This window comes from Apium graveolens, chromosome 8 (assembly GCF_009905375.1).
Source record: "Apium graveolens cultivar Ventura chromosome 8, ASM990537v1, whole genome shotgun sequence".
Lineage (NCBI taxonomy): Eukaryota > Viridiplantae > Streptophyta > Magnoliopsida > Apiales > Apiaceae > Apium > Apium graveolens.
Genome location: NC_133654.1, coordinates 235,788,484 through 235,798,874, shown reverse-complemented (window position 1 = coordinate 235,798,874; position 10,391 = coordinate 235,788,484). Strand labels below are relative to the sequence as shown.

Sequence of the window (10,391 nt, the reverse complement as noted above, 5' to 3'; positions counted from 1 at the left end):
GAGCCCCTGATGCAAGAAAAGAGAGAAATTGAGAGAAAAGTAGGTACAGAAAGTATAAGGGTGAATCCAGCCATTGCTAATGAGTCAATGATTATGGATGATATTGAAAAGGAAAGACAATTTCACCAACATTACAAGGCTGTAATTGAAACATTTCCTTGGATGCTGACACTTTTACTCATCCTATGTCAGCCTATCAATTGTTGGCTACTCAGGGCAATGAGGAGGTAGAAAGGACCTTAAATCTAGTACATACTTCAGAATCTCTACAAAGGGATAAAGCTGCTGTCAACTTGATGCCTTCTACAACTGGTGAGCCATCTGAAGAATTTGGAGTAAATTCTAATAATGATGACTCTGTTTCATTTGATGGAAGCATGAACTTAGGGGGAGATGAAGGCCCAAGTTCTATTCCAGACTTACCTGAATGGGCATTGACAAAGGAGTCAACACCAGGACAATTCAATGTCTCCTTAGTCAAACACATCATGTCAATCCAAAGAGCCATTCAGAACACCTCCAATGCTGGTACCAAAGCTCTTCTTCAAGCCCACCTAGATTCTCTACATCTCATGAAGCTACAACAATTAAGGCAGAATCTGAGTGTGGATGAACTCAAGAAAGATATAGCTGACTTGAAGTCCTACAATTCTGAGAAGCTGGATTCAGTCATGCCCTATGGTACCATGCAGGACTTGTTACTGAGACTAAGAAGAGAATCAGATGCTGAAAAGAGGCTGGCCAAGTTGGAGGACAGAGTTCATGTCATTGAAAACTCTGTGGTCACCATTCTTCAAAATCAACAGTCTCAAACAAGTCTACTCATGCAACTGGCTAAAGCACAAGGCTGGACTCCTCTCCTTGATGATAACAAAAAGGGGGAGAATAAAGAAGGGGGAGGGGAGCCATCTATAAACATCCAAATATCCAAAGTGCTAGTTCCTGCCATCACTACTTCTCCAACACTTCACATCAAAGGAAAGCTTGATGGAATTGATCTAATCCAGCTAGCAGCAGCTGAGATGAAGGTGAAGGAGCAAAGAAAAAGAATTGATGAAAGGATGCAACAAGTGTTTGGCTCTACAACTTCAAAATTATTATATGTGAAACATAGCACTAAGGTTGAGCCAATCATTATGGAGCACAAGCCAGTAAGGAGGAATAAGGTTGGAGAAACTTCCTTCAAGAATTTCAAACCCATGGTACTCAAGCCATCCCCTAAATTCAACAGGGACTCTACAAATAACCCTATAAACTTTAGTCAATCAAAAGAAGCGGATTTTCCTCCTCCAAAACCTGATGAAGACAAAGTTTTGGGTGGCAGCATCATAAAGCACAAAGAGACCAATGATGTATTGGAAATAATGAATATGGCTATCATTTATAGAGAGGGAAAGAGTATCTTTGTGATGCAAGGACATCCCAAATTCTCTAAAAGCCAAGAGAGAAGAAACCATGAGGTTAAAGGAAGAAGCTAAAAAGCTGAAGGCTGACAAAAGAGCACAAGCAAAGCTTGAAAAATAGCTAGAGTCAAGTCAGGATGAAGAAAAGAAGAAGATTGAAGAAAAGAGTGAAAAAGACAAGATTGAAAGCAGAAATGTGGATATGGGGAATGTGGTTGGTGAGAGTGTGGAGGAAAGAAAGGAATGGCAGAAAGGGAACAGAAAGAAGGCCAATGCAAAAAGGAAGAGTGGCGATGACACTGAAAAAACCCAATCAAAATCTAAACCACTACCTTCCATTCTTGAACCTTTTGTTGCTGATCCTAGTATAAATGTCCATGGTGAACCAATCATCCCTAAAGAGGAACCTATTGATTGGGACACCATCAACTTGCCTACCTTCCTAACTACCTCTTCACCACCAAAGAAACTGAAAAGAAAATCCAACTCTACACCTCCCCTAACCTCAAGTAAATTCACTCAGAAATATAAACCTAAGCCTAAGCCACAAGCCTCAAAGGATGATTATGTTCACATTTGTGACATAAAGGAGTTTACAGATATTGAACTCTATATGGATGAGCTGGAGGAAGTAAGGGGAATAAGTGCATACAAATAGCTCCCAAAAAGGCTAGTGTTCAAATATAAAGGAAGTGAGGAATTGACTTGGCCTCTTCAAAGAATTCTGAATGAAGGCTATTCTACCTTGGTTAGAGTCTACTCAGCTATCAAAAGGGATTCTGGCTTTACCAGGACTGCCAAAACTGAGATTTTCAACAAGATTGCCAGCTTAAGGAAAACTTGGTGGGAGTCTAATTCCTTGCCTAGAATATTACTCATACCTGAGCATGGAATTACAATTCATAAATCACCTCATTGGTTGATGGAGTTCAGGGACAATAAAGGAGTAAGAAGATTTTTCAGACTTGAAGACCAGCTTAAAATTTCCAGTAATGAAACTCTCAAGGACATGCAATCTAAGTTGGACATCAGTGAAGAAGATGAAGCTGAATTCTACAGAAAACTCCAACTCCAAGTAGAGGAAAATGACAGGAGGCTAGGGAAGAAAACAAGGGATCAAAGGAAAAGAAAATAATCTGCTCAGCCTAAAGGAGCATCCTTGGAAACAATGTAATTCTTTCACTACAAGAAAAATGTTAATATACATCACACATTAGACATCGGTCACTGATGTCACTGATGGCTAACGCATAATAGACATCACCCCGCGTTTATTCGATGTCTTTCTATTTTTAAGACATCGTTTATTTGAAAACTGATGTCTTAAATTAAGTTTTTAAAAATTGAACGCGCGGCCTCCCTAATTCTTTTCCCCCTTAACAAAATTTTTACTCCCTCCTTGACAAATTTTGGTTTCCCCCTCTCAAATTAAATAAAAACTAAAAAACTAAAAACAAATACTCTCACATTCTCTCTCTGACATGTCTCTCTCTCACAGCTCTCCCTCTCTCACGGCGCGCTCTCTCTCTCATACAGCTCTCTCTCCGTCAAGAACACACCCTTCTCAGCTCTCTCTCACTCACTGCTGCTCACCACCACTCAACACATCTGCTATGCTCTCTTTCCTTTAAATCCTTTAATCAAAACCCTAGTTTTTAGAATTGGGGATTTTTTGAAATTGAAACCCAAATTAAAGTATTGTATGGTAATGCCGCCATCGGTGTTAGAGGTAGCGATACTATCATTCTCGGTGTTGAGAAAAAATCAACCGTCAAACTTCAAGACTCTAGGTATCCTGTCCTTTATATTCATATATGTTCAATTGGGGTAATTAGAGTTTATTTGATAGGTCTTGTATATATTAGTTGTTGAGGAGCTCGACTTTTTTATAAATAATTGTTAGTTGACTGTAATTATTATTTTAGCGATATTATTATTTTCGGTTACTACATAGTCAAGGATCAATTGTAGTACGTATCAACTTGATCTAATTTCTGGTGGCGCAGTTATTGGTATCTCTGTTCTTTATGCTAATTGACAATTTATATTCTTCTAAAATTTTGTTGCTCGTTAGGTGGAGCAACTACACAAAATATTCAAGTTATGTGGCTCACCATCTGACTACTGGAAGAAATCACGGCTGCCAAAGGTTAACACTTTTTAAGCCACAATATCCCTACAAGCATTGCACAACAGAAACCTTCAAGCATTTTCCATCTTCGTCTCTCCCTTTAATTGGGAGCGTGCCTCTGCCAATGCAGCTTTGAAAAATGAAGTGAGTAATACAAGCAGTTTTCCTACACAAATAGTTCAATGTTTTAACTGTTCCCCAACTTATTACTGGACAATAAGTATTTATCTATGCAAAGAATCTATAGAATAATTCTAATCTCATAAAATTCAATTCTGGATCCTAAGATCTGGAGGATAAGTAAAAAATGAGATGAAAGTAAATTAATTGTAGAATGTATCAGAAATAAGTTGAGTGTGTGGCCAATATATTCAAAATAGTCCGCTTATGTGGTGCAATTTCAATTTGTACAGTTTTTCTCTATGGAACCTTATGCTTGTGAGCCATCATCTTTACCGAAAACCCTCCTAGCAAAGAACTGGATTTGAAGCGAAGAGATGAAGAAGCTAAAAGGTTCATCGGTCATTCCTTCAAGTGCACAATGTTAGGATGCTACTATGCTAAATCAAACTAATCGGCCGAATATGTTTTATATACAGGAACAGAGGTTCGAGTGAGAAAGCTCATACAGTAGACGGCGCCAGAAAAGAACCACATGATGGCAACATGAAGTTTTTCTTGCTGTTTCAGGGCGACTCTACTAAATAGAGTGGACTAAAATTGAAACGTCGTCTAGTTTGCCTTTAAAGATATAAGCTTTATATGTCCTAGCTGGAAATTATTTTGAAATATATAGTTCTTAAAATAGAAGATGCATGTGTCCTTCTAAATGTGTGTCATCTATTTATATTTTGTTAGGGTAGTACCTAATACAAAAGTCGAGGTTCTACAGGCAATGATCTCCTACTTCCTGCTGAATTTCAAATTCATGGTAAAAAGAGATGCTCGGGCACTAGAATAACTGGCATTCAGGTTTCTAACCGTAATACTTTCCTAGTTTTCCTTTGATGAAGTTAAGTAACATTGTTAAATAAAGCATTTGCTTTGTGTAGTTCCTCGAGCAAGATTCCCAAACAGTTATGATAACATCATAGAATTCCAAGATTCGTATTTTTGATGAGCTTGACATGGTCCAAAATTACAGAGGTACTTGATTGACTTGATTTTTTAGCACTGTTAATACTAGTGTAATCATTTAAAATTCCAGTACAAATTCTAGTGCATTCTGCATTATGAATTAGATTAAGAAGAGATCATTTTGCAGTCATCTTCTATAACAGTAAGAGATAAAGCCTCTGGTTTTAAACAACTCAGTACAATTGCAATCATGTATTATCCTTGCTGTAGAATGGTAATATTATTAAAATAAATACAATAATCCATTTCGCATGATACTGATGTTATAGACTTTTGATCTATAACTTTGTTTTGTGAGGCTTATTCTTAATGAAAAATGTCTACATAAACTGCAGTTACATGCCACACTGATGAATGCAAGTCACAGGAAAAGCTTTTATTTGTTTATTTATACAAGTTTTAGTCATTTTTTGCAACTATTCTGGTGATCTGATCCTTGACCAGTCTCTAATCATTTGACAGTTGTGTTTATTTCGTTTCTTTCTTCGCGCGACTAACTGTTCTTATTAAACGTCTAGGAAGAAAATGACACGAAGGGCTGATACATTTGATGCATGAGGTATTGTCCAGAAATTTGGATATGAAGAATGGGGAGAATATCTTATCCGTGAAGCTCATCTTTTTCGAAGGTTTGTGTATGATGAAAATGGTTACTACCAATGTCGTGCTTGTTACCTTTCCCAGAAAATGGGAGTAGATTATTCAGGTTTTTTGTATACCTTGTGCAATCTACATCTTATGTAGTACAGTTAGTGCAGAACTATGTCTTGGTGGCCTGTAGCCGTAGGGAAAAAATAAATTAAAAACAAGTTTTGTTTCTTGTGCTAGGAATCCTAACTTCAAAATATTAGGGGTCGTTATGATTGGTTAATGAAAATCAAGGGAATGATTGTTGACAATAATGCACCAAAAGTTGGTGAAAGCTAAAGTTTATTGAAAACTATGTGTAATTTATTATTCTTGTGTAACTTTTTAATTGTTTTTAATTTTAATTATAAATTTGCATATATGTCAATGGTTAAACTTTCAAAAAAAATTATATCCTTTAGTTGTTAAGTGGTGCAAGTAAATATAAATATTCACCTTGTTGGTTATTCTTAACCTCAGGAAGTGGAAATAAAATATCTTATGTGTTTGGATAGTAATTGCTGCAGGATAACAGTTATGGCTGGTATCATCATTTTGATACTTTGGAGTGGAAAACTGCCAGGTAATTACTTTAAATAGCTTACATAATTTTATGTTCTCTCAGCACCTAAACAAGCTAATATTTACTTATAACCTATAACTACAAGAATCACAAAGGCAGATTAGATGAACGGAAAAGTCATATTGAAAGCACCAGGTGCTGGTTGTCGCTTTAAATCAGTGATTGTATATTTTATTGTGGTGGAATATAAGTTTAATTTGTTGTATTTAAAGTTAACATAGTCATTTGTATTGATTAATCAGGAGAAATAATCACAAAGCCCTTGGCCAAAGGAAGAAATCCGGTCGTTTGAAAAACCAATAAAAGTTATAGGCAACCCAATGCTAGATGCTGTTTTACATAATGCCCCACTGGATGAGGAGTTGGTGCATTGATTGAAGCACAAACTTCCTAATTTTCCATACCAAATGGGATAGGTAGTAGTTTCTTCATAACCCATGAAGCAGCTATATAGTAGTGAATTTCTTCTAATTGTTTGGGAATGTAATCTTCCATGAGAGTAACGTAGGTTATGTAATATTTATAGTGGTTTGCCTATAAATTTAAATTTTGTTTTCTTGGTCTAACTTCCATGCTTCATGAACAATAGTAAAGAAACATTTTTTATAGCCATCACCTTTGACAATAAATTGAATAATGAATGGAAATTTATATACTTTGTCTATAAACTTCTTATATATCACTTTTAATGAATTAATATTGATGTCAAAAAAATAATTGTACATCGCTTTTAATGAACAAATACTGATGTCTCAAAAGCAATTGTACATAACTTTTAAAGAATAAAAATTGATGTCAAAAAAGTTAATGTACATGGCTTTTTGATAAAAAACTGATGTCAAAGACTGACATGTTCAAGTCTAAATTGAACATAGACATCAATTTGTTTGGGATAAAACTGATGTCTATGTGCAAATATAGACATCACTTTTTACTGAATAAATCAATGTTTAATATCTTATTTTACATCACATAAATGAAATTATTTGATGTCTATGTGGAAAAAAACATAGCTGATTATATGTTTAATAGGTTGTAATAGGTGTAATTTATTTTTAAAATTATTTATTTCTAACATTTTTTGTAAAAAAAAATACATGGACATCAGATTTTTTACTAGAAATAATGTCTAATCGAGTAAAGACATCGGGTTTTAACAGATGTCTAGAATAGACATCACCGACATCAACATCGGTTGCTTAACAACATAGACATCGGCCAAAAACCGATGTCTATTGACATTTTTCTTGTAGTGTTTAATTCTATCTCAGTACATACACTTTTGCAGCACTTTTGAATTTCTACTTGATTTCAGTTCATATATTTGTTAAGTGTTTTGTTATCATCAAGTTAAACCCAAATTTATACCTATAATTCCAGTATACATAAATAGGGGAGATTGTTAGGAATATGTGTATTAGTTTGATAATAAGCTAAACAAAACACTTAAGTAGAAATCTAGTGTTTGTAGCCTCAACGGATAAGACATTCTGGCTATCCGTTGATGGAGTAGCTTTACTTAGAAATAAGTTTAGTATTGTAGCACATTTCAGTTTCTGCATTTAGGTTATAATTCTTAGATGATTGTGGGAAATTATAAGTCATATTGACTACTAGTGGATATGCAAATAGGAGGGCTAATGGTAAATATTTCATGCCTTGTAATTTTGTATAAGTGAAGTAGTATCAACTGATAAATGAAAGGCCTTCAACGGATGAGAAACAAAGCTTCAATGGATGTCTCTAAAGCTTCAACGGATAACATCCATCAACGGATGAGTGCATCAACGGATAAAGCTTCAACTGTTAATGCATCAACGGATAAAGCCGTCAACGGATGAAATCTTCAACGGATGCTCAGTTCAATAGCAGTTGACAGTGACAATTCATAAGCTGACAGAGGCACATGAGTTGACAGAGATAATTGGAATGTGGTAGCCTCTTGGAGGAATCAAGAAAATGCAGCATTTCCATTCTGGTGCAAACAAGGAAGTATTCAAAGATTCATAGATTAACCTAGATTGCATTGGATAGAGAAATGAAGAAGAAACATGTGAAGAATCTTTTTAATTGTATTTGTACTTTTGTCTTCACTTGTAAACTTGGTGATATATAAACCAAGTTGCAGCTAGTAATTAGAGTGTGAATTTTTAAGAGCTGTTTAGAAAAAGATAGAGAGAAAATCATCTAGTTTGTACTAGGATGCAGCTGTGATCAATTCTTATGAATCACAGATTTTCTGAAATACACATCTCTGGTGGAACAACTAATCCACTAGAAAAGTTTTTAAAGCCTTTGTGTTCTTTACATTTGTGTTTTGAATATATAACTGTCTGCACCTGCTCAAAGTAATTCACATACAACTGTTCATCAAAACACTTAGCCTTTGAAACTGCTCAAAACTTCAAAAAGTTTTGAGATTTACATTCAACCCCCCTTCTGTAAATCTCATTGTTAGTTCCTTGAGAATAACAACGATGCTTAAAGTGCGACGCAAAAAAGCATTTATGTAGTAGTGCATGTATGAGGCGAAGATGGTCTTGTGTTGCTTCTCAACACCTAATATTTCAAAAGACTTTTCTATCTCCTTAAGTCGGGTCCATGCCTCAACGGGATTGGCAGATCCTTGGAACTCCGGATGTTTTAGGGACTTAAACACCTTGAAGATGGTAGCAGCAGTTTTTTGGGCAGCATGTGGCGGTGGGGGAATGGGTTGTTGGTTCAAATTTGCCTTTAAAAGATCAATAAATTCATCTATGGGGTTTCCCCCTTGGTGGTTTTCTTTAGCTTCTTCCTCTATATATCCTTCTTCATCAAATTTATTAAAGTCTAAGTCCTCTTCACTTTCCTCATTCACTATATAGTCAGGGTCTTTATGCCGTTGATTAACAGATTTTACGGGCTGAGCCCTGGTTACTATTCTACGGGGTTGCATCGTTCTGATAATGAAAATGGTGTTAATACAGTTGCATATTTTTATATTTGGATTAATTCATTTGTATGTTGTTAGGTCCCGAAGTATCGTCGAGGGGGGGGGTTGAATACGATACTGACAAAATTAAAAAATTCTTTCAAATCTTTTACGGATATAAAATTTTGTGTCCGGTTAGTGGTTCTTTGTTTTTAAGGTGAATAGTGTTTGGGAATATAAAACGAGGAACACAATATATTTAGGGAAATATATATTCATATATAAATCCGGGAAGGGTGTTGCTACATTTTGGTAAATAAATTAACCGGCTACAATCTAGGAATAACAAACTTCCTAGCTTCTACAAAGATCAACATATTAAATCCTATACAATGATCTAGCTTTTGTTTGTCTAAGGATTTTATTACCGGGTAACTTTTATAATGCCCCTATGAATATACAAGAGTTAAACCGGGCATTATAACGGTACTCCGATGAGAAGAATAACTGATATATATTTGTGTGTATATCTCATCTATGTCTCTTTTCTTAAGTTCTTCAACTCTTTTGGGAGAGAAGATGAACAGAACAATACAACTTAATTGCTTTTGCTCATGTGTAGTCTTTATATCATTCAAAATATGTGGCTAAAAATGAACCACATAAATTGATTGATTGAACAATAAAATTATGGCTGAGGAGTAAGTTTTGACCACATATATTTCTTAATAACCTGCGACCAAGGAGGGAAGGATGTCAACCCGCGACCTTCTATTTGCAACCTGCGACCACAGCTGCCTGGTTGCTTTTATTTTGTTAACTGGCGACCAAAACTTGGTTTTGGTTTATTCGATTGTTAACCTGCGACCATTTGGTTGCCAGGTTACTTTCTTTTATTTTCTTTTTATTTTCTTTTTTTCCTTTTCCTTTTCTTTTTCTTTTTCTTTTTTTGTTTTCTTTTCCTTTTTCCTTTTCTTTTTTTTTATTTTCCTTTTCCCTTTTTTGTTTTCTTTTTCTTTTTATTTAAGTTTAAATTGTAACTAAATTAATTTATAAGATAAACTTAAATACAACTTATATAAATAAACAAATTTAGATTTATAAAATAAACTTATTTAAAGGTTATAAAATAAATCATTATAGGTTTATTAAATAAATTATATTATAGTCCATTAAATAAATTTATTTAATTTAACAATTAAACTTTGAAGTAGGCCAATCCTTCTAGTTGTTTAGCTTATACCCTACACACCTCTTCTCGTACTATAACAGATAAACGTTCAATCCAAGTACGTTCCTCAACTTAGAAATTCTTTTATAAATAATATCCAGATTCTTTTCACGAGCTGTTGACGCATGGTGCAACTGGTCTGGTTCACAGACGACTAACTCTGATTCAGGTCTTCGTATTATATCCTTGATTACATTGTTAAGCTTGCAACAACTTTATCGCTTCGAACACTGTTTATCTTCGATCAATGCCAATACACTGAAATCTTCTACTAGCACTTATATAGTGAATCTTGATCATCATTTCTGAAACATTGAAAGTCTTTATCCTTTATTCTTCACAGAGGCATGAACATATTAATGAGCTTC

General features: G+C 34.8%; 1 long non-coding RNA gene across 7 annotated transcripts; it reads left to right on the top strand.

Annotated features, from left to right (window-relative positions):
* Window positions 1–2,840: 2,840 nt before the first annotated feature.
* LOC141679031 (uncharacterized) lies at window positions 2,841–6,489 on the top strand. 7 transcript variants are annotated; one of them, XR_012557998.1, is made up of 9 exons: window positions 2,843–3,193; window positions 3,478–3,678; window positions 3,948–4,047; window positions 4,134–4,261; window positions 4,393–4,506; window positions 4,587–4,680; window positions 5,190–5,300; window positions 5,826–5,881; window positions 6,124–6,489. It is a non-coding gene; the product is annotated as an uncharacterized LOC141679031 (long non-coding RNA). The 7 variants fall into 7 exon arrangements; XR_012558001.1 differs by having other exon boundaries at window positions 2,841–3,193; window positions 4,134–4,506; window positions 5,134–5,300; XR_012558000.1 differs by having other exon boundaries at window positions 2,842–3,132; window positions 4,134–4,506.
* Window positions 6,490–10,391: the final 3,902 nt, after the last annotated feature.